Source organism: Cherax quadricarinatus, chromosome 66, assembly GCF_038502225.1.
Source record: "Cherax quadricarinatus isolate ZL_2023a chromosome 66, ASM3850222v1, whole genome shotgun sequence".
NCBI lineage: Eukaryota > Metazoa > Arthropoda > Malacostraca > Decapoda > Parastacidae > Cherax > Cherax quadricarinatus.
The window spans coordinates 14,932,592-14,953,169 of record NC_091357.1 but is presented as its reverse complement, the minus strand read 5'-3'; the positions used below and the strand labels follow the sequence as shown (position 1 = coordinate 14,953,169).

The 20,578-nt window shown below is 37.8% G+C and overlaps 2 protein-coding genes across 9 annotated transcripts in view; one reads left to right on the top strand and one right to left on the bottom strand.

Annotated features, from left to right (window-relative positions):
• Positions 1 to 20,578, top strand: part of LOC128704107 (zinc finger protein 99-like) — a 137,185-nt gene that overhangs the window by 101,081 nt on the left and 15,526 nt on the right. For all 8 annotated transcript variants that reach the window (XR_011393863.1, XR_011393861.1, XR_011393857.1 and 5 more), the window contains exon 3: positions 2,326 to 2,496. The gene's annotated coding sequence lies outside the window, so the exon portion shown is untranslated. The remainder of the gene's footprint in view (positions 1 to 2,325; positions 2,497 to 20,578) is intronic.
• LOC128704108 (uncharacterized) overlaps positions 9,029 to 20,578 on the bottom strand; it is a 474,983-nt gene continuing 463,433 nt past the window's right edge. Inside the window, exon 10 of the mRNA XM_070099111.1 lies at positions 9,029 to 9,150. The gene's annotated coding sequence lies outside the window, so the exon portion shown is untranslated. The remainder of the gene's footprint in view (positions 9,151 to 20,578) is intronic.

Genomic DNA, 20,578 nt, shown 5'->3' with positions numbered 1-20,578 from the left:
TTTATATGCTTTCCATGTCATTCTACTTTGATCCATTCTCTCTAAATGACCAAACCACCTCAACAACCCCTCTTCTGCCCTCTGACTAATGCTTTTATTAACTCCACACCTTCTCCTAATTTCCACACTCCGAATTTTCTGCATAATATTTACACCACACATTGCCCTTAGACAGGACATCTCTACTGCCTCCAACCGTCTCCTCGCTGCTGCACTTACCACCCAAGCTTCACATCCATATAAGAGTGTTGGTACTACTATACTTTCATACATTCCCTTCTTTGCCTCCATAGATTACGTTTCTTGACTCCACATATACCTCAACGCACCACTCACCTTTTTTCCCTCATCAATTCTATGATTAACCTCATCCTTCATAAATCCATCCGCCGACATGTCAACTCCCAAGTATCTGAAAACATTCACTTCTTCCATACTCCTCCTCCCCAATTTGATATCCAATTTTTCTTTATCTAAATCATTTGATACCCTCATCACCTTACTCTTTTCTATGTTCACTTTCAACTTTCTACCTTTACACACATTCTCAAACTCATCCACTAACCTTTGCAATTTTTCTTTAGAATCTCCCATAAGCACAGTATCATCAGCAAAAAGTAACTGTGTCAATTCCCATTTTGAATTTGATTCCCCATAATTTAATCCCACCCCTCTCCCGAACACCCTAGCATTTACTTCTTTTACAACTCCATCTATAAATATATTAAACAACCATGGTGACATTACACATCCCTGTCTAAGACCTACTTTTACCGGGAAGTATTCTCCCTCTCTTCTACACACCCTAACCTGAGCCTCACTCCTCATAAAAGCTCTTTACAGCATTTAGTAACTTACCACCTATTCCATAAACTTGCAACATCTGCCACATTGCTCCTCTATCCACTCTATCATATGCCTTTTCTAAATCCATAAATGAAATAAAAACTTCCCTACCTTTATCTAAATACTGTTCACATATATGCTTCAATGTAAACACTTGATCTACACATCCCCTACCCACTCTGAAGCCTCCTTGCTCATCCGCAATTCTACATTCTGTCTTACCTCTAATTCTTTCAATTATAACTCTACCGTATACTTTTCCTGGTATACTCAGTAAACTTATTCCTCTATAATTTTTACAATCTCTTTTGTCCCCTTTCCCTTTATATAAAGGGACTATACATGCTCTCTGCCAATCCCTAGGTATCTTCCCCTCTTTCATACATTTATTAAACAAAAGTACCAACCACTCCAACACTGTATCCCCCCCTGCTTTTAACATTTCTGTCATGATCCCATCAGTTCCAGCTGCTTTATCCCCTTTCATTCTACGTAATGCCTCACGTACCTCCACCACACTTACATTCTGCTCTTCTTTACTCCTAAAAGATGGTATACCTCCCTGGCCAGTGCATGAAATTACCGCCTCCCTTTCTTCCTCAACATTTAAAAGTTCCTCAAAATATTCTCGCCATCTACCTAATACCTCCCTCTCCCCATCTACTAACTCCCCTACTCTGTTTTTAACGGACAAATCCATACTTTCCCTAGGCTTTCTTAACTTGTTTAACTCACTCCAAAAAAAAAATTTCTTGACAGTGCCTCTCCCACTCTTTCATCTGCTCTCCTTTTGCACTCTCTCACCACTCTCTTCACCTTTCTTTTACTCTCCATATACTCTGCTCTTCTTATAACACTTCTGCTTTGTAAAAACCTCTCGTAAGCTACCTTTTTCTCTTTTATCACACCCTTTACTTCATCGTTCCACCAATCACTCCTCTTTCCTCCTGCCCCCACCCTCCTATAACCACAAACTTCTGCCCCACATTCTAATACTGCATTTTTAAAACTATTCCAACCCTCTTCAACCCCCCCCCCCCCCCACTACTCATCTTTGCACTAGCCCACCTTTCTGCCAATAGTCGCTTATATCTCGCCCGAACTTCCTCCTCCCTTAGTTTATACACTTTCACCTCCCTCTTACTTGTTGTTGCCACCTTCCTCTTTTCCCATCTACCTCTTATTCTAACTGTAGCTACAACTAAATAATGATCTGATATATCAGTTGCCCCTCTATAAACATGTACATCCTGGAGCCTACCCATCAACCTTTTATCCACCAATACATAATCTAACAAACTACTTTCATTATCCATTAAAATTAGTGCTTTATATTTATTTTGCATTGTTTTCTGTATGTAAAAGTATAGTTATTCTCTGTAAAATGTGTTTTTTGTTATTTTTGGGTGTCTGGAACGGATTAATTGGACTTAAATTATTTCTTACGGGAAATATTACCTTGGTTTTTGTCCATTTCAGATTCTGACTGACCTTCTGGAACGGATTAAGGACGAATACCGGGGGTGCTACTGTAGCTATGAGCTTGGTCGACTAGAACAATGGAATTGACCAAAAATAGAGCGTAAAGTGGGCGAAATTGCCAATGCGTAAATATCCCTGAGACCGCTAACTCTGGAAGAGCATAATTCTGTAAGTTTTCCACTAAATTTTGTACTTTTGGTTTTATTACCGTTGGAAAAAGATTATCATTTCAGTTCTTTGACCCTGGGAGCAGGAGTCACGACACTGAAAGGATTAAAGGAGTTGCTTTTTATTTTTGTAAGGCACTGTGAGTTTAGCGCTTGGTTTTGATTATAGTAATAATTTGTAAGGCAATCATTTACAAAGATATTTGTTTCTGACTTACAGACTGAATGGGGTCTTTTCTTGTCGAGATATGAAAATTGAATGGCTGGATGTTTAGTTCCTGGTTTACCTAATATGAGTATCGATAAAACTAGGCTTGATGTTTACAGTCAGCTCATCATTAATAGTTTGAAAATACTTTAAAAGCAGGAATTGTCTATGTTTTTGGGAACTCAGGTCAATTCATGACAGCACCAGCTAGCAGATTTTCTTAGATTTGATCTGCTTCTTTGAGTAGATTATATAACTGAGCATCACTGAATGTTTTCCAGTCAGTGAGATTTTTTCTACTTTTTCAATGAGGGAGTTAATTTTCCTTAACTTGTTTATTATTGTTCTTAATAGTATACTGCAGTTATAGTTGGAGATTATTGGGTTTTTCTAATCTGGTTAAAGTGTTCACTAATCATTAATCTGTTTAACTTGTTAGGTCAGCAGTACACTTATTTGTTGTAGGCATACGATACCTACACTATTTTCACCCATGGGTATAATTTCCCTACTTTCTCTATTTGTGTTTTAGGTGTATAGTGATTCCTGGAGCAGCTAAACCTTTTTTTTTTTTTTTTTTTTTGCACATTCCTACGTTTTCACACTCCAAGTATTTACTCTTATTTTAAAATCCCCTTGAGGGAGGAAGTGCATTGATGTTAGCAGGGGGTTCTTGTTTTAAGGAATTGGAACAATCCTTTCCTTAGACTGTTCCTCCTCTTCATCCCATATCACTTTTCAGTATTTTTTCCTTTCCTCTTATAATCTGGGCTGCTTTGATTTGGAGTGCAGTTTCTTTTATGTTCTATTTTGGACTGACCCTAGTGGGTTTAGTGCTTGGTTTTTTATAACCTGTTTTGGGCTACACGTTATTAAACCTTTCCAACCCCCCCCCCCTTTTTTTATAGTCTGTTTCATAATTTTTAGAGCATTCCTTGTCGAGGCCTGTATATATTGTACTTTTAGAAGTAAAGATTATTAACACTCTTGACTCATTGTATTGATTTATCTTCTTCCCTTATGAACAGCGCTGCATGACCTTCATGGGTTTAACACATTTTCCATGAATAAATATATGTAGTGTCTTAAGTACTAAATAGAAATTTGAAGTAAATATTTTAAAAGATAATACTACCTCTATACATGAGGGTAAGTACCCAAGGTCACCAGGAAAATGTTTCATAATCAGTATTTTTTTTGTTATCTATAGGGAAAAATCATCTTAGCACACAGCTCTCACACTGAGGTCCGGGGTTCGAATCTCCTCCGGTATGGCTGGAAAATATTAGGGACATGTTTCCATAAGACACCTGCTGTCGGTACCTGGGTGTTAGTCGCATCTTGGGACAAAACTGATCTAATTTGCCTGAAATGCTTGGCATATCAAGTGGCTTTCTATATACTAGTAGTAGTATATCATGGGGCAATGTGGGAGATGTTGCAGGTGTATAGTATAGGAGGTAGGTTACTGAAAACAGTGAAGAGTTTTTACGAGGATAGTGAGGCTCAAGTTAGAGTATGTAGGAAAGAGGGAGATTATTTCCCAGTAAAAGTAGGCCTTAGACAAGGATGTATGATGTCACCGTGGTTGTTTAATATATTTATAGATGGGGTTGTAAGAGAAGTAAATGCGAGGGTCTTGGCAAGAGGTGTGGAGTTAAAAGATAAAGAATCACACACAAAGTGGGAGTTGTCACAGTTGCTCTTTGCTGATGACACTGTGCTCTTGGGAGATTCTGAAAAGAAGTTGCAGAGGATGGTGGATGAATTTGGTAGGGTGTGTAAAAGAAGAAAATTAAAAGTGAATACAGGAAAGAGTAAGGTTATGAGGATAAAAAGATTAGGTGATGAAAGATTGGTGGGAGAGAGTATGGAGGCAGTGAATGTATTCAGATATTTGGGAGTGGACGTGTCAGCGGGTGGAGCTATGAAAGATGAGGTGAATCATAGAATTGATGAGGGGAAAAGGGTGAGCGGTGGACTTAGGAGTCTGTGGAGGCAAAGAGGGGAATGTATGAGAGTATAGTTTTACCAACGCTCTTATATGGGTGTGAAGCATGGGTGATGAATGTTGCAGCGAGGAGAAGGCTGGAGGCAGTGGAGATGTCATGTCTGAGGGCAATGTGTGGTGTGAATATAATGCAGAGAATTCGTAGTTTGAAAGTTAGGAGGAGGTGTGGGATTGCCAAAACTGTTGTCCAGAGGGCTGAGGAAGGGTTGTTGAGGTGGTTTGGACATGCAGAGAGAATGGAGCGAAACAGAATGACTTCAAGAGTGTATCAGTCTGTAGCGGAAGGAAGGCGGGGTAGGGGTCAGCCTAGGAAAGGTTGGAGAGAGGGGATAAAGCAGGTTTTGTGTGTGAGGGGCTTGGACTTCCAGCGGGCATGCGTGAGCGTGTTTGATAGGAGTAGTGAATGGAGACAAATGGTTTTTAATACTTGACGTGCTGTTGGAGTGTGAGCAAAGTAACATTTATGAAGGGATTCAGGGAAACCGGCAGGCAGGACTTGAGTCCTGGAGATGGGAAGTACAGTGCCTGCACTCTAAAGGAGGGGTGTTAATGTTGATTTAAAAATTGTAGTGTAAAACACCCTTCGGGCAAAACAGTGATGGAGTGAATGATGGTGAAAGTTTTTATTTTTCGGGCCACCCTGCCTTGGTGGGAATCGGCCAGTGTGTTAATAAAAAAAAAATATATATATATATGGATGTCAGCTTGGCCTGTATACCTTGTACATGTGCAGTGGACCCTCGACCAGCGATATTAATCCGTTCCCGAGAGCTCATCGCTAATCGAAATTATCGTTAGTCGAGTTAATTTTCCCCATAAGAAATAATGGAAATGAAATTAATCCGTTCCTGACACCCCCAAAGTATTGAAAAAAATTTTACCACATGAAATATTAATTTTAATACACACAAACTGAAGAAGACATGCACAGTTACATGACAATTACCTTTATTGAAGATCTGGTGATTGATGGGATGGGAGGAGGGGAGAGTGTTGATCTTCTTAGTGTTTAGAAGGGGAATCCCCTTCCATTAGGACTTGAGGTAGCAAGTCTTTTTCCGGGGTTACTTCCCTTGTTCTTTTAATGCCACTAGGACCAGCTTCTGTCCATAGAGGCCTGTACCTCCCATTCCTTTATGACATTTCTAAAGTGTTTCACAACATTGTCAGTGTACAGGTTGCCAACACGGCTTGCAGTAGCTGTGTCAGGGTGATTTTTCATCCATAAGGGTTTGCACTTTAAGCCACATTACACAGATTTCCTTAATCTTAGAAGTAGGCAACTTCTTCAATTTCTCTATCCCCTCCTCCGAAGCAGTTTCCTCAGGTGTGGCCTCATGCTGATGAAAATGATCTAGCAGCTCATCAGTGGTTAGTTCTTCATTGTCCTCCTCCACAAACTCTTCCACATCCTCCCCACTAACCTCCAACCCCAAGGACTTCCCCAATGCCACAATGGATTCCTCAAGTAGCATAGAATTCCCAGGGTTAGCCTCAAACCCTTCAAAATCCCTTTTGTCTATGCATTCTGGCCACAGTTTTTTCCAAGCAGAGTTCAAGGTCCTCTTAGTCACTCCCTCCCAAGCCTTGCCTATAAGGTTTACACAATTGAGGATATTAAAGTGATCCTTCCAAAACTCTGAGTCAATCGCATGTCTGTGGTCACTTCAAAGCACTTTTGAAACATAGCTTTTATGTACAGTTTCTTGAAGTTGGAAATGACCTGTTGGTCCATGGGCTGCAGGAGAGGAGAATGGTATTACGAGGCAAAAACTTGACCTTAATGAAGCTCATGTCCCCAGAAAGTCACTCTGCCAAGTCTGTAGGATGACCAGGGGCATTGTCTAATACCAGGAGGCACTTAAGGTCTAATTTCTTTTCAATTAGGTAATTTTTCACATTGGGGCAAATGCATGGTGTAACCAATCATAGAAAAAGTCCCTAGTGACCCATGCCTTAGTGTTTGCCCTCCACAGCACACACAAATTAGCCTTGAGGACATTGTTTTGCCTGAACACTCTGGGAGTTTCTGAGTGATACATCACTTTGCAATCACCACTAGCATTGGCACACATCAGAAGAGTAAGCCTGTCTTTCATAGGCTTATGTCCTGGGAGTGCCTTTTCCTCCTGAGTAATGTAGGTCCTGCTTGGCAATTTCTTCCAAAACAGGCCTGTTTCGTCACAATTAAACACTTGTTCAGGTTTGAATTCTTCACTGTCTCTGTAATCCTTGAATTCCTTCACATATTTTTCAGCTGCTTTTTGGTCCGAACTGGCAGCCTCACCATGCCTAATCACACTATGTATGCCACTACGATTCTTAAATCTTTCAAACCAACCTTTGTTGGCCTTAAATTCACTCACATTACCACTAGTTGCAGGCATTTTTTCAGTTAAATCCTCATGCAACTTCCTAGCCTTTTCACATATGATCGCTTGAGAGATGCTATCTGTTTTTCATTTATCCACACCAATAACAGTCTCAACATCTTCTAACACTTGCGATCTCTGTTTCGAAAACAGACATGCACCTTTTGCAACAACAGCTTCCTTGATTGCCGTTTTCCTGGCCACTATAGTAGTAATGGTTGATTGGGGTTTTGTATACAACCTGGCCAGCTCCAACACACGCACTCCACTTTCGTACTTTGCAATTATCTGTTTCTTCATTTCAATAGTCATTAGCACCCTTTTTCTCGAAGGGTTGGCACTAGAAGCTTTCTTGGGGCCCATGGTGACTTATTTTGCAGAAACAAGCACCAAAAATACTGATAATATGGAATGTACCGAATGTATGCTTAGATGCGAGCACGGGGCAGCTCAGGCCGCATGTGGATGCGTCCCGGACGAATCGCGTGTGGCAGGTTTTTTAACAAGTGGCGAGGCAAAATTTTTGCATTAAAATGTATCATATACCGGGGGTCCACTGTAGCTATTACCTTTAACCCTTTGACTGTCGCGGCCGTATATATACGTCTTACGAGGTACCATGTTTGACGTATATATACTCATAAATTCTAGCGGCTTCAAATCAAGCAGGAGAAAGCTGGTAGGCCCACATGTGAGAGAATGGGTCTGTGTGCATCATATAAAAAAAAATCCTGGAGCACGCAGTGCATAATGAGAAAAAAAAAAACTCAGACCGTTTTTTTTTTTTTTTTAATTAAAATGCCGACTTTGTGGTCTATTTTCGTATAGTATTTATGGTTGTGGTCTCATTTGATAGAATGGAAAACATAGAGGTGATTTTGATTGATTTTACTATAAAAAGAACCTAGAAATGGAGCTCAAAGTAGGGGAAATGTTTGATTTTTGCCAATGTTCAAAAGTAAACAAATGATGCCATTGTCCAATAAATGTCCAACTAGCCATTCTAATATGCAGTCATGAATGGGTTGATGTTATTTATACAATTATTACAATATTGCAGTAGTCTGCATAATAGTAAGTCTTCTATTTTTTGTTTGAATAAAAATTCAAAATAGAAAGCAAGAGTAATATCAGAGGGGCCTGGAGACATGACTGATGAGCAAAGAAAATGTTATTTTAGAGCCAGGAATGTCTGCATTGTTCATTCTGGACCTTATTTTGAAATTGGCCAAATTGCAAATTTTATGACCACATTATTAGGTAGTTGAAATCGGTAAATGGGCAGTTTCTTGTACTCAATCGATAGAAAAAATGGAGTTGTAAAGAAATAGCTATGAGTTTGGAACAATGGAATTAGCCGAAAATAGGGCTCAAAGTGGGCGAAATCGCCAATGTTGCGAGAGCATAATTCCGTCAGTTTTCCATCAAATTTTGTTTTTTTGGTGTCATTACAATCGGGAAAAGATTCTCTATCATTTCATAAGAAAAAAATTTTTTTTTTTTTTTAAATTTTGCAACACCAGGAGACACCTCAGGATTGGGGGTTGCAACAGTCAAAGGGTTAAGCTGATTCATACTTTAGAAAATAGATGATTTCCTCTATGTAATAATCACGGAAGTGTTAAACCCATAGGATTATACAGTACATAGGGGGGGGGGGAATGGAAGGTATTCAGGGAACCGAAGCACAGATCAAGAGCCCCTCGTCAGCATCCCTTGAGGGGGATTTTCTCTATAACTAATAGGAAATATTAATTATAAAATCATTGTTTTCTTGTCCTGGTGACATTGGGTACTTAGCCTTATGTATAGAGGTATTATCTTTAAAATATCTACTTCAAATTTCTTATATTTTCTCTTTAGTACTTAAGAAAATGTGAAAATTTTTACTAAAAATTATAGAATTGATACTAGATTATAAGAGGATAATAAAATAAATGCAACAAGTTGAAATTGTGTATTGGATAAAGCTTGACACGTTCGTTAAAGCAAAAGAAGAAAATGGTATAATATCGAGATACCTCTTAGGTAGTGGTGTCCAGAAGTGCAGCAAACAGATTGCTCCTGTACACAGGGAGAAGAATGGGAATTATGAGGGGCTGAGATGACAATTTCATGAAATACATCAATATCTCAATAATCTAAGACCAAGTCAAGTTTTAAAACGATCCTGACTTCAGACTTTGATATTCATCTAAGATTCTTTTTTCATGGTTTGTGTGTAAACCATGGATGTGAATATATATAACAAATACAAAAATATCAAGTTGTGGATAATCAAGATATTTGACTAATACGGTCCTAGATAATGGCTGTAATGATGTAAGGCAGAAAACAGGATGGTGTGAAAAACTGGTTTTGAGGAAGGCCAATACCACTTTCAGTCTGCAGTGCTATCTGGTCCATATATAGTTTATCTGATATACTGTACACTATTTTTAAAAACATTTATAAAATAATATTAATATTTCTTTATTTCACCAGTAATAATATATGTATAGTGCATAAACTTAAAGTACGATATTTATTAATACTAACAAAGCAGTTTTGATTATGGAAGTTGGCCTCTGCAGACTGACCAGTAGGAGACAGGTAGAGAGAGGCAACAATGCTCAAGTGTGGGTGTGTGTTTCCCAATATCGCTTACAGAGACAAAATATACATCTTACTAGTAGGCCTACATGGCCTACAGGGAACACACCCACCATATATTTGAACATGAGAAACAAACCACTTGGTGGTTAATCAACAAAAGGTCCATCAATGACCTAAAACTGGGACGTTATCTTTGTTTAAAAAATCTAAGACTTCCATATTATATTTTATCTGTACACACAATATAAACCACACTTCTCTATTTCTAATCTAAGCTCGAACAACCTGAACCTGTACAGCAACTCAATGAGCATCTTTGGCTTGCAGAAAACAAGTGTTGCCAATTAGTGCACAGCATTCATCTATTCCCAAACTGGGAACCAGCTGACTACCCTAGGAAGCTGCACATGTAACCAGCCAGTCTGCATTACATTTCCCCTCGCCACAAAAAAATCCCAGCTCGTTGCACTACATCATTAAATTTTCCACTAATATATGTTTATTTCCAGTCGTATGGAGTAGCAGCATCATTTTAATTACCCCCCCCCCCCCTTCATTTAGTCAACAAAGCAGACTGGTCAAATATCAATTAAAAAAAATTATGTACTTCACACACTTGTAGTGTTTCTTTCCATATATAATACTTTCTATAACAGTTCTATTAGTCAAAACAATTTGTGCACATTGGCAACACTGGTAAATATCTGCAGTCGATACAAAAAAAAAAAAAAATAAGAAACGAGCAATATCCCTTCTCTTTAAACATAAAAAAAAAAAATATGTACCATATTCTCTTTCATATCAACTGTAAAAAGTTAAACATGGTGCAAACTTTTAAAATCACCACATTACCCTGTTATGTGGTGTAAAGTCTTTGGCATATGGGCTCATAAAGTAAAGGTAGTATACATCAGTGAATTGATGCAAGTCATCATGACTCACAATGAAATAACTTTTTCCCCAAAAATCAATCTTGCAATATAAAACATTATAATACACTTCAAGTGTGGGTTACATGAAACTTCCATCAAAAACTGTTTTTACATTAAATTGCTAAAATCTGCCCAAGCAACCCATACCACAGTAAACAGGTTTAATAATCTTGTGTACTAAAATATACATACATTTACAATGACTTTTGAAAACTCACTGGTATTTTTTCATATCAGCAAATAAAAAACTTACACAACTTGAAATACATACTTTGTACTTATCAGTTATTACTGTTGTATAATTAATTTGGCAAACCAGTTGGCCATATCCACAATAACAGATTCTTTCCAAATCTGGAAACCATAAAAATTAACTAAAAAATACCCAAAACTCAAAATGGTAAACTGATGATGATGATATAGATAATAACAATAAAGTACAATAACAAGCAATTTAGGGCATGAATCGAGATTTACCCCAGACTCAATTACCCTTGCCAAGACATGGTAATACAATACCAGATATCCTAAACACAAACTCTTTTCCAACTTGCCAATCCTAGCACCAGTGTCATGGGATCAGAGTTGCACAGCAACCAAGTCAGTTGATAGTAGTCAGTCAGTAAGTCATTACTAGTCACTAGAATATTTTTCCTACCTCTTTGAACCATGGAAAAACATTATTTAACTAATCTTGCTTTCAACTTCATTACACATGAAGTCTTGGTCAGAGGTAAATGCAGACTGTGTTTGCACTCTTATAAATTATGTTTACCTTAGTCATTTGAAAAAAAATAAGAGTGATTACATTTACACAAATTATAATACCTCATTCATTTTGTACAGGAAGTTAATGCATTAGGTGTCCACTTATCAGCTCTAATGACTTACTAGATACACTGTTGTGATTACCACTACTATGGTACAGTATGCAGGCCACAATGAGTACAGTGACTTAAGTATATTTCTCCACAAATGAGTCACACTCATGTTTGTTTCCCTGCAAAATGCCACAATTTATCTCTTGCATACTAGCAATAGTAACAAGTACAATACCAGACATGTTAGCAAAAGATTTTCATTTTATTGGCTGCCTGAGTATAAGTGTACTCTAAGGTGCAACATAATTGAGGTCAAGTGAAAACTGTTAGCTGTATCTAGACAAAGACTTAAAAAAAATTAAGTTATCAAGAGGCAATTTGGAAAAGAGCACATTTAGGATTATGAATAATGAACAAGTTTTTAGTGAGTGCTTGACTACTTTATATCAATACAAATGGCTACCTTTCATGTTTACACATCACTAAGAACTTGAATTTTAATGTTTTGTAATTATATATTACTGATTGGATAGTACAGCCAATCAAATAATCAGCATTGCTGCTAATATGAATTTGATTCACATAGTCTTGTCCTAAATATTATTCTGTAACATACAACTTACATTACAGTTTTGATTTATATTTATAGTTTAACACTGCATTGTATATCCTCTACACTCGCCGTTTATTGTCAAAATTCCACAAATATCATAATTAACTAAGTGTGTACAAAATGCGCACTATCACATATTTACTCTCCACTAATACTGGCACACTGAAGGCACCTTAGACATCCTTGTCATAATGGGTTTTGTGAGGCTGTACACAAACTGCCAACTTCCCGACAAGTGCAACATGACATAACTTTTTTTAGGTTGTAGGGTGCATCCTCCAGATTGTGTAACTGTTTTGTAAATTTGTAGGGTAAATCAATGAACCTATTCCATAAATTTAGGTAGAGTTTCTTTAAGAATGTCTAAAAATACTGAAAAGAAAATAATATGTATAGTATTATATAAATATTCTATCTTAATTTTGGAAAGCCTTATGGGTCTTGGGTGGAAGACATTGCAACTCTTCAACACATTAAGGCTATACTGTGAATCTTATTTAACTATTGTCCTTAGCTACAATGGGAACTGTGATACTCCTACTTACATCTTAGTGTGTTACAACTGTTTGCCCAACCCCCCCAAAAAATAAAGGGTCACTGCCACAAATTATTTTCTCTACTTTCTGATCATAAGGTATTAATGTATCCACAGAACAAAGTGGTTTTAAGCAAATAACAATACTGCGACAAGCAGGGAATCGAACCCGGGACATTTTGCCAGGCTCCTGGGACCCAAGCTAACCTAACACCTTAACCCACTGGACCACCATGCTACAAACATCAAGGACCCAGTGAGTACACTGGGTCTGCCACTCCTGATGTTCATGAATACATTCGTGGTTGTGGATACTACAGGACTAATTTCATTCTTCTCCCATTTGGAATACCAGTCTCACAAGCAGTACACATATTAAAGCATCGATAAAACAAAGTGGCTTTAAGCAACCAGCAGGAAACTGAATCTGGAACATTTAGCCAGGCTCCTGGGAACCAAGCTAACCTCTCAATGCCTCAGCACATGTTGATGGGCTAAGGCATTGGGGAGTTAGCTTAGTTTCCAAGAACCTGGCTAAATGTCCCAGGTCTGATTCTCAGCTGGTTGCAGTATTGTTATGAGACATATATTATGTGTGTGTGTGTGTGTGTGTGTGTATATATATATATATATATATATATATATATATATATATATATATATATATATATATATATATATATATATATAAAATATACACAGCCTCTCCTCGCTTAACGACGGAGTTCTATTCCTAGGGCCACATTGGTAAACGAATTCATCACTGAGCAAGGAGCATACTATAATATTAGCGAGTCTGTGTCAACCATCTTTGATAATGTTTTAATGTCGCCTTTTCACCATTTATAACATTTTTAGTATATTTTTAAATTTTTATACAATAGTGTACCGTATATTGTCATAAACAGAATAGACTAAATCAGCTCTAATATACATTATTTAGGTATGAATACTGGTCAGAGAGCCAGTTGTAAGTCCAATTAGTCGGTAAACAAGTACGTCACTAAGTGAGGAGAGGCTGTATATGTATATGTATATGTATGTATATGTATGTATATATATATATATATATATATATATATGTATATATATATATATATATATATATATATATATATATACACAGTGGACCCCCGCATAACGATTACCTCCGAATGCGACCAATTATGTAAGTGTATTTATGTAAGTGCGTTTGTACGTGTATGTTTGGGGGTCTGAAATGGACTAATCTACTTCACAATATTTCTAATGGGAACAAATTCGGTCAGTACTGGCACCTGAACATACTTCTGGAGTGAAAAAATATCGTTAACCGGGGGTCCACTGTATATATAATATTATATTATAATATATATATATATATATATATATATATATATATACAGTGGACCCCCGCATAGCGAACGCCTTGCATAGCGAACATTCCGCATAGCGAACGCTTTGATCGCTAAAATTTTGCCCCGCATAGTAGACAAAAACCCGCTCAGCGAACTTCGTCCGAGACGCGTCCAATGTGCGGCCTCAGCCAGCCTCACATGTGCCGCCTGTCCCATTGTTTACCAGCTAGCCTCCGCGGTAACATTCAAGCATACACTCGGAATATTTCGTATTATTACAGTGTTTTCGGTTCTGTTTGTTGAAAATAAGTGACCATGGGCCCCAAGAAAGCTTCTAGTGCCAACCCTGTGGTAAAAAGGGTGAGAATTAGTATGGAAATTAAGAAAGATTTTGAAGGGTTTGGGGCTAACCCTGAGAAGCCTATGCCAGTTGTGGAATCCATTGTGCCTACTTCAAAAATTAAGGAAATGTGTGCACAGTGGGTTGAACTGCAAACCTTTATGGATGAAAATCACCCTGACACAGCTGTTGCAAGGCGTGCTGGTGACTATTTCAATGACAATGTTATGGCCCATTTTAGACAAATCGTAAAGGAACGGGAGGTACAGAGCTCTATGGACAGAAAGAAGTCCAGTGACTCTGAAGCTGGTCCTAGTGGCATTAAAAGAAGAAGGGAAGTAACCCCGGAAAAGGACTTGCCTCCTCAAGTGTTAATGGAAGGGGATTCCTCTTCTAAACACTAACACTCTCTCTCCCCTCCTCCCATCCCATCAATCATCACCAGATCTTCAATAAAAGTAAGTGTCATGTAATTGTGCATGCCTTTTTCAGTTTGTGTGTACTAAAATTAACATTTTTTTGTGGTAAAAAAATTTTTTTTTCATACTTTTGGGGGTCTTGCACGGATTAATTTTATTTCCATTATTTCTTATGGGGAAAATTAATTCGCATAGCGAACATTTCGCATAACGACCAGCCCTCTTGCACGGATTAAGTTCGCTATGCGGGGGTCCACTGTATATATATATATTATATAATACATGTATATATATTATATAATACATGTATATAAATTATATAATATATATATATATATATATACATACATACACTAATAAATAAAATACAAAAAATATGTATATATCAATAACATTATTTAAAATATTGCTGAAACAAATCAACATTCTTACACAAGTGCAAGTACTGACAATGCACATGCATACTCACATTTGCTTTAGACCAAAACTATCATATGTGCACAGAATTTTTATACAACTTAAAGGGTTTTTCCAACTGATAACCAGTGCTGTATGACCCTTGTGGGTTTAGCACCTATTATTATTATAATCATAACTAATAATAATCCAACTGATAACAGTGCTGAGGTACAACATGGATACATTTCTCTGATTTACCCTACACAATTGTTTTGCTTGATTTTGATTCTTGTTGCAGGTTTATGTAATGCTTTATCAAATTCCTATTAATGTGGCCCCACACTTTCATTCATAAAATTTAATAAGGAAATATATTTTCTTTGGGTGTATCCACCTTATTGCAGTTAAAACACTAAACTTTAAAATATTATCAACTAATAACATTATAACAATGTGGATTCTGAACCGTTAATAAGAATACCATAGACTTGCTGCTCATCTCTAAGTGTTCTCCAATTGTACAAAGTTTTCATAAGAATACATATTACCATTTACACACTTGCATATACTGTAAGTTCTTATTACTATACTAATTTTCAAAATATTCTCTTTTCAAGGGAGATGGAAAGGGGTATCTTGATAATGGTGATTGCTCTTAGGAATTAGACCTACCCTTCCCTTGAATTAAAACATTATTTCTCATTCCCCAAGTGCCATATGACCCCTATGGGTTTAGTGTTTCCCCATGAATATAAAAAATCAGAATATACATATTTTCTTTAATCTTGTAAATGGATTACCTTTACTAAGTAGTATACCCACAGCATATCTCTGGAAGTACACACTAATCATAGTGACAAATAAAAATGACTATGATCCATTAATATTTACCACAAACTCATCACTTAAAGTTCTGGCAAACAAAAATCCCTATTTTGTTATATCTTGCCCTGCCACATCATTTTGCTTGAACATACCTAATTCACATTAGTATTTTGTTAGATCCTATTCAAGCCACATAGAAACCATTAAGAAACTGACTTTTTTTTTTTTGCATAACCTATAACTTCCATAACTACCGGAGTAGCACAATAAACTTAGAATATAGAACTCGCCACAAAATAGTTTATGTGAAGGATATCATGTCTCAGGCAGAGCTTCCGAGTGTATGCAAGTCAAATGCTCGTTAAACAACTATATAAATTTATATGAAAGAATTTATAAGACTCATTTTGTTACCCCATTTTATATAAAAAATTATCAGTTATTTAAAAGACTGCAGCTGATAAAACTAAATCTTAAGAAAGTTAGGCACATTAAAAACATAAATTTAAATATGCAAGACAAGCCAAAGGTATGGAAATCTTCAGCTCAAGTTCTTTCACATGTCTCCATGCATCATCAGGAGCTATGCATGTTTCAAGAGTAGCAACAGGAGGAATGAGGGGAAGTTTTTCTCAGAATAAGGTTGTGCTGATACCAGCCAGTTCTTCTCAGATATCTGAGAACTGGCTGTTGCTACTTTTGCAACATTACAGAGGCTCCTGATTATGCACAGATGTGTGAAAGTACTTGAGCTGAAGATTTCCATCCCCTGTGGCTTATCTTGCATTGTTGTGATCACCTATCTGCAGTTTTAGAGAGAGAGAGAGAGAGAGAGAGAGAGAGAGTGTGTGAGCATGTGTATGTGTGTACATACTCACCTAGTTGTGGTTGCGGAGGTTGAGTCACAGCTACTGGCCGCTACTCGCTCACTCTTCCCGCTCCGTGAGCTTTATCATACCTCTTCTTAAAGCTATGTATGGATCCTGCCTCCACTACATCACTACCCAGGCTATTCCACTTCCTGACAACTCAGTGACTGAAGAAATACTTTCTAATAACCCTGTGATTCATCTGAGTCTTCAACTTCCAACTGTGACCCCTTGTTGCTGTGTCCTATCTCTGGAATATCCTGTCTCTGTCCACCTTGTCTATACTTCTCAGTATTTTATATGTCGTTATCATATCTCTCCTGTCTTCCAGTGTCATCAGGTGAATTTCCCTTAACCTCTCCTCCAGGACTAGTCTTGTTGCAAACCTTTGCACTTTCTCTAGTTTCCTTACATGCTTGCTTAGGTGAGGGTTCCAAACTGGGACTGTATATTCCAATATGGGCCTAATGTATACAGTGTACAGGGTCTTGAATGAGTCCTTATTTACATGTCGGAATGCTGTTCTTAGGTTTGCCAGGCGCCCGTATGCTGCAGCAGTTATTTGGTTGATGTGCGCCTCACGAGATATGCCCGGTGTTATACACACACCAAGATCCTTTTCCTTGAGTGAGGTTTGTAGGCTCTGGCTCCTTAGACTGTACTCGGTGGTCTTCTTTGCCCTTCCCCAATCTTCATGATTTTGCACTTGGTGGGGTTGAACTCCAGGATCCAGTTGCTGGACCAGGCCTGCAGCGTGTCCAGATCCCTCTGTAGTTCTGCCTGGTCCTCGTCCAAATAAATTCCTCTCATCAACTTCACATCATCTACAAACAGGGACACTTCGGATTCTATTCCTTCCATCATGTAGTTCACTAATACCAGAAACAGCACCAGTCCTAGGACTGATCCCTGTGGCACCCAGCTCATTACAGGCACCCACTCTGACACAATGCCAAGTACCAGGTATTCCCTGATCCATTGTAGTGCCTTCCCTGTTATCCCTGCCTGGTCCTCCAGCTTCCTCACTAATCTCGTGTGGAACTGTGTCAAACGCCTTCTTACAGTCCAAGAAAATGCAATCTACCCAACCCTCTCTCTCTTGTCTTACAGCCATCACCCTGCCTTAGAACTCCAGTAGGTTTGTGACACAGGATTTCCTGTCCCTGAAACCATGTTGGCTGTCATTGATAAGCTCAGTGTCTGTGTATATATACATTGTGTGTGTGTGTGTGTGTGTAATATATATATATATATATATATATATATATATATATATATATATATATTCTCCATGGGGAAGTGGAACAGAAATCTTCCTCCGTAAGCCATGTGTGTTGTAAGAGGCAACTAAAATGCCAGGAGCAAGGGGCTAGTAACCCCTTCTCCTGTACAAATTACTAAATTTTTTGGGTCACCCCACCTCAGTGGGATACGGCTGGTGCGTTGAAAGAAAGAAGAATATACTATATATATAATCATGCATATGCAGGCACAGAACAAGCCACATGGATGGAAATCTTTAGCTCTAGATCGTTTTGCACTCTCATGCATCAGGAGCTATGCAATGTTGCAAGACAACAACAGATAGGAGGGGAAATCCTCTGAGGCACAGCAGATGGTATATGGTATCAGTGGCATCCCATGACACAAGAGCAAGGACCGTCACTAACCCAAACACCAACCTTACCCCATCCCCCCCTTACCCTCCTGTGGTAAGGGGAGTTTGGAGGACCTCAGAGGTTTACAGAAAGCAAGTTACAGAATATTATAGAAATGCAGTAGTCAGCTCAAAGCTTCATGTAATCAATATCAGCTGATCTATTGCCATATGGAATCATTTTATCTAAGTGGTTAATACACCCCCAAAATCAAGCCTTATGTAACATTGCAGTATTATTTAGATTCACTAGTTGTCAGCTTGTACTATCATACATCAGAGAATGTTCCAGATGTGCCAGCAGAGAAAGGACACTACATAGATCTCTATGTATTTACCTACTACCCACATATTTACTTATCCTTCTCCATGGCAAATGCACTGTTTCTTAACACTAGGACCACAGAGGCAATAAGTCACTCCACCCAACTTCCCTAGGCTATCTTAAGAAACTCACATGTATGATATTATGTAAGTTGTAGTCATATCAACTTGTGTAACTGTACTTGTATGCAGGGCCTAAGCAGACTTACTAATGCTATGGAATTCCCTATATATGGCACTACTGAAGGTGGAACACAATCTCCTACGGGTGAAACGTGTGGAACAGTTTATCATAGTCTACCTTCACAATGAAACCAGAGTAACTGAGCACTAACATGGGAATAGTATTAAACTTCCTAGAATTCTCTGTGTACTGTGGTATTTCCCATGTACTGTGACCCAGACAGACAAGATTCCTGATGGGGAAACCATGCAGGAAAGGTGCTGAGAGTGCTAGTCTAACATCACGAAATCATCATGAGGACCTGTTACATAATGAGCAATCTGGGGATTTTGTATAGCATCCTTGCTTAAGATTGTGCACAATTGACTCAACTAAATAGCTGTAGAGTTTGTACACTCCATCACTTGAATTATATAAGGCATTCTTATCATGTTTGATGAGAAAGGATTCAATTATGTTCCTTTCTATAATGATGTAGTCAAGTCATCTTGTATGGTGGAAAAACATTGTGACCTGACATCTGATGCATTTAATATCTATAAAAGGATGGTCTATGGTACCTTACTCCGTCCTGTGCCTCCCAACTGCCCTTTGTGATTCATCAGAGCATACAAGGATCTCAGTAACGATCAGACTTTGAGTCTAACAAAAGCTGATCAATCTAACTCATTTGTCATTTTAGATAAAGTTGAATATTTTGATAAGATGAACAATTTACTAAGGGATAATGAAATGTATGAACCTCTAAGAACCCTCTTGAACAGGTCAACTCTCACTTCAATAAATAACTTTAAATGTTATTGAAGGGGAATGATGAATTAATTAAATATTTGTCAGCCAAGTCAGCAACTCGACCATATCTCTATGGATTAAGACCCATAAACCATGGATCCATACCAGCCCATCGTATAAGTTCAGTAGGCTCGACTGCATACAACCTATCCAGATGGCTAGTTAAACTTCTAACTCCCATAGTCACAAAGGTTTCAAATGCTCATATTAATATTAATGTTAATTTTCCAAAGAGGCTCCAGAAATTAAATGTATCACATGACTTTACTATTGTGAGTTTTGATGTCACAGCATTGTTTACCAAGAGTCCCTGTCCCTGATTTGCTTACATATCTTGAAGAACTAGAAAACTTCTCCATGCCCTACCCCACTAACATAAATATTGAACTTAAGCTTTGTGTGATGGACCGCAAGTTCATATTTGAAAGTAAATACTGTACTCAAAAATAAGGCATGGCCATGGGATCTCCTCTTAGTCTATTACTCAGCAACTTGTATATGGAATTTTATGAGACTAAAATCCTTAAAGACATCTTAGTAAAGCCAAGTGGTTCAGAGACATAGACGATTTTCTTTGCCTGTGGTCTAGAGATCACAACATTGATGAGTTCCTTTCTAGACTCGATGATTTAGTACCCTCAAGTTTACAACAGAGTATGAAGTAGATAACATATTGTCTTTTCTTTGATATTATAATCCATTGTGTTCACAAAAAATTCACTATTATTCCAATCAGGAATCTAGGGTTAAAAGGAGTGTCTTCTTTACAACGTTCTTGAGAGCTTTACGTATTTGTAGCCTGGATTATTTTGATGGTGAAATTAATAAGGTATTCAACAGAGATAGCCTA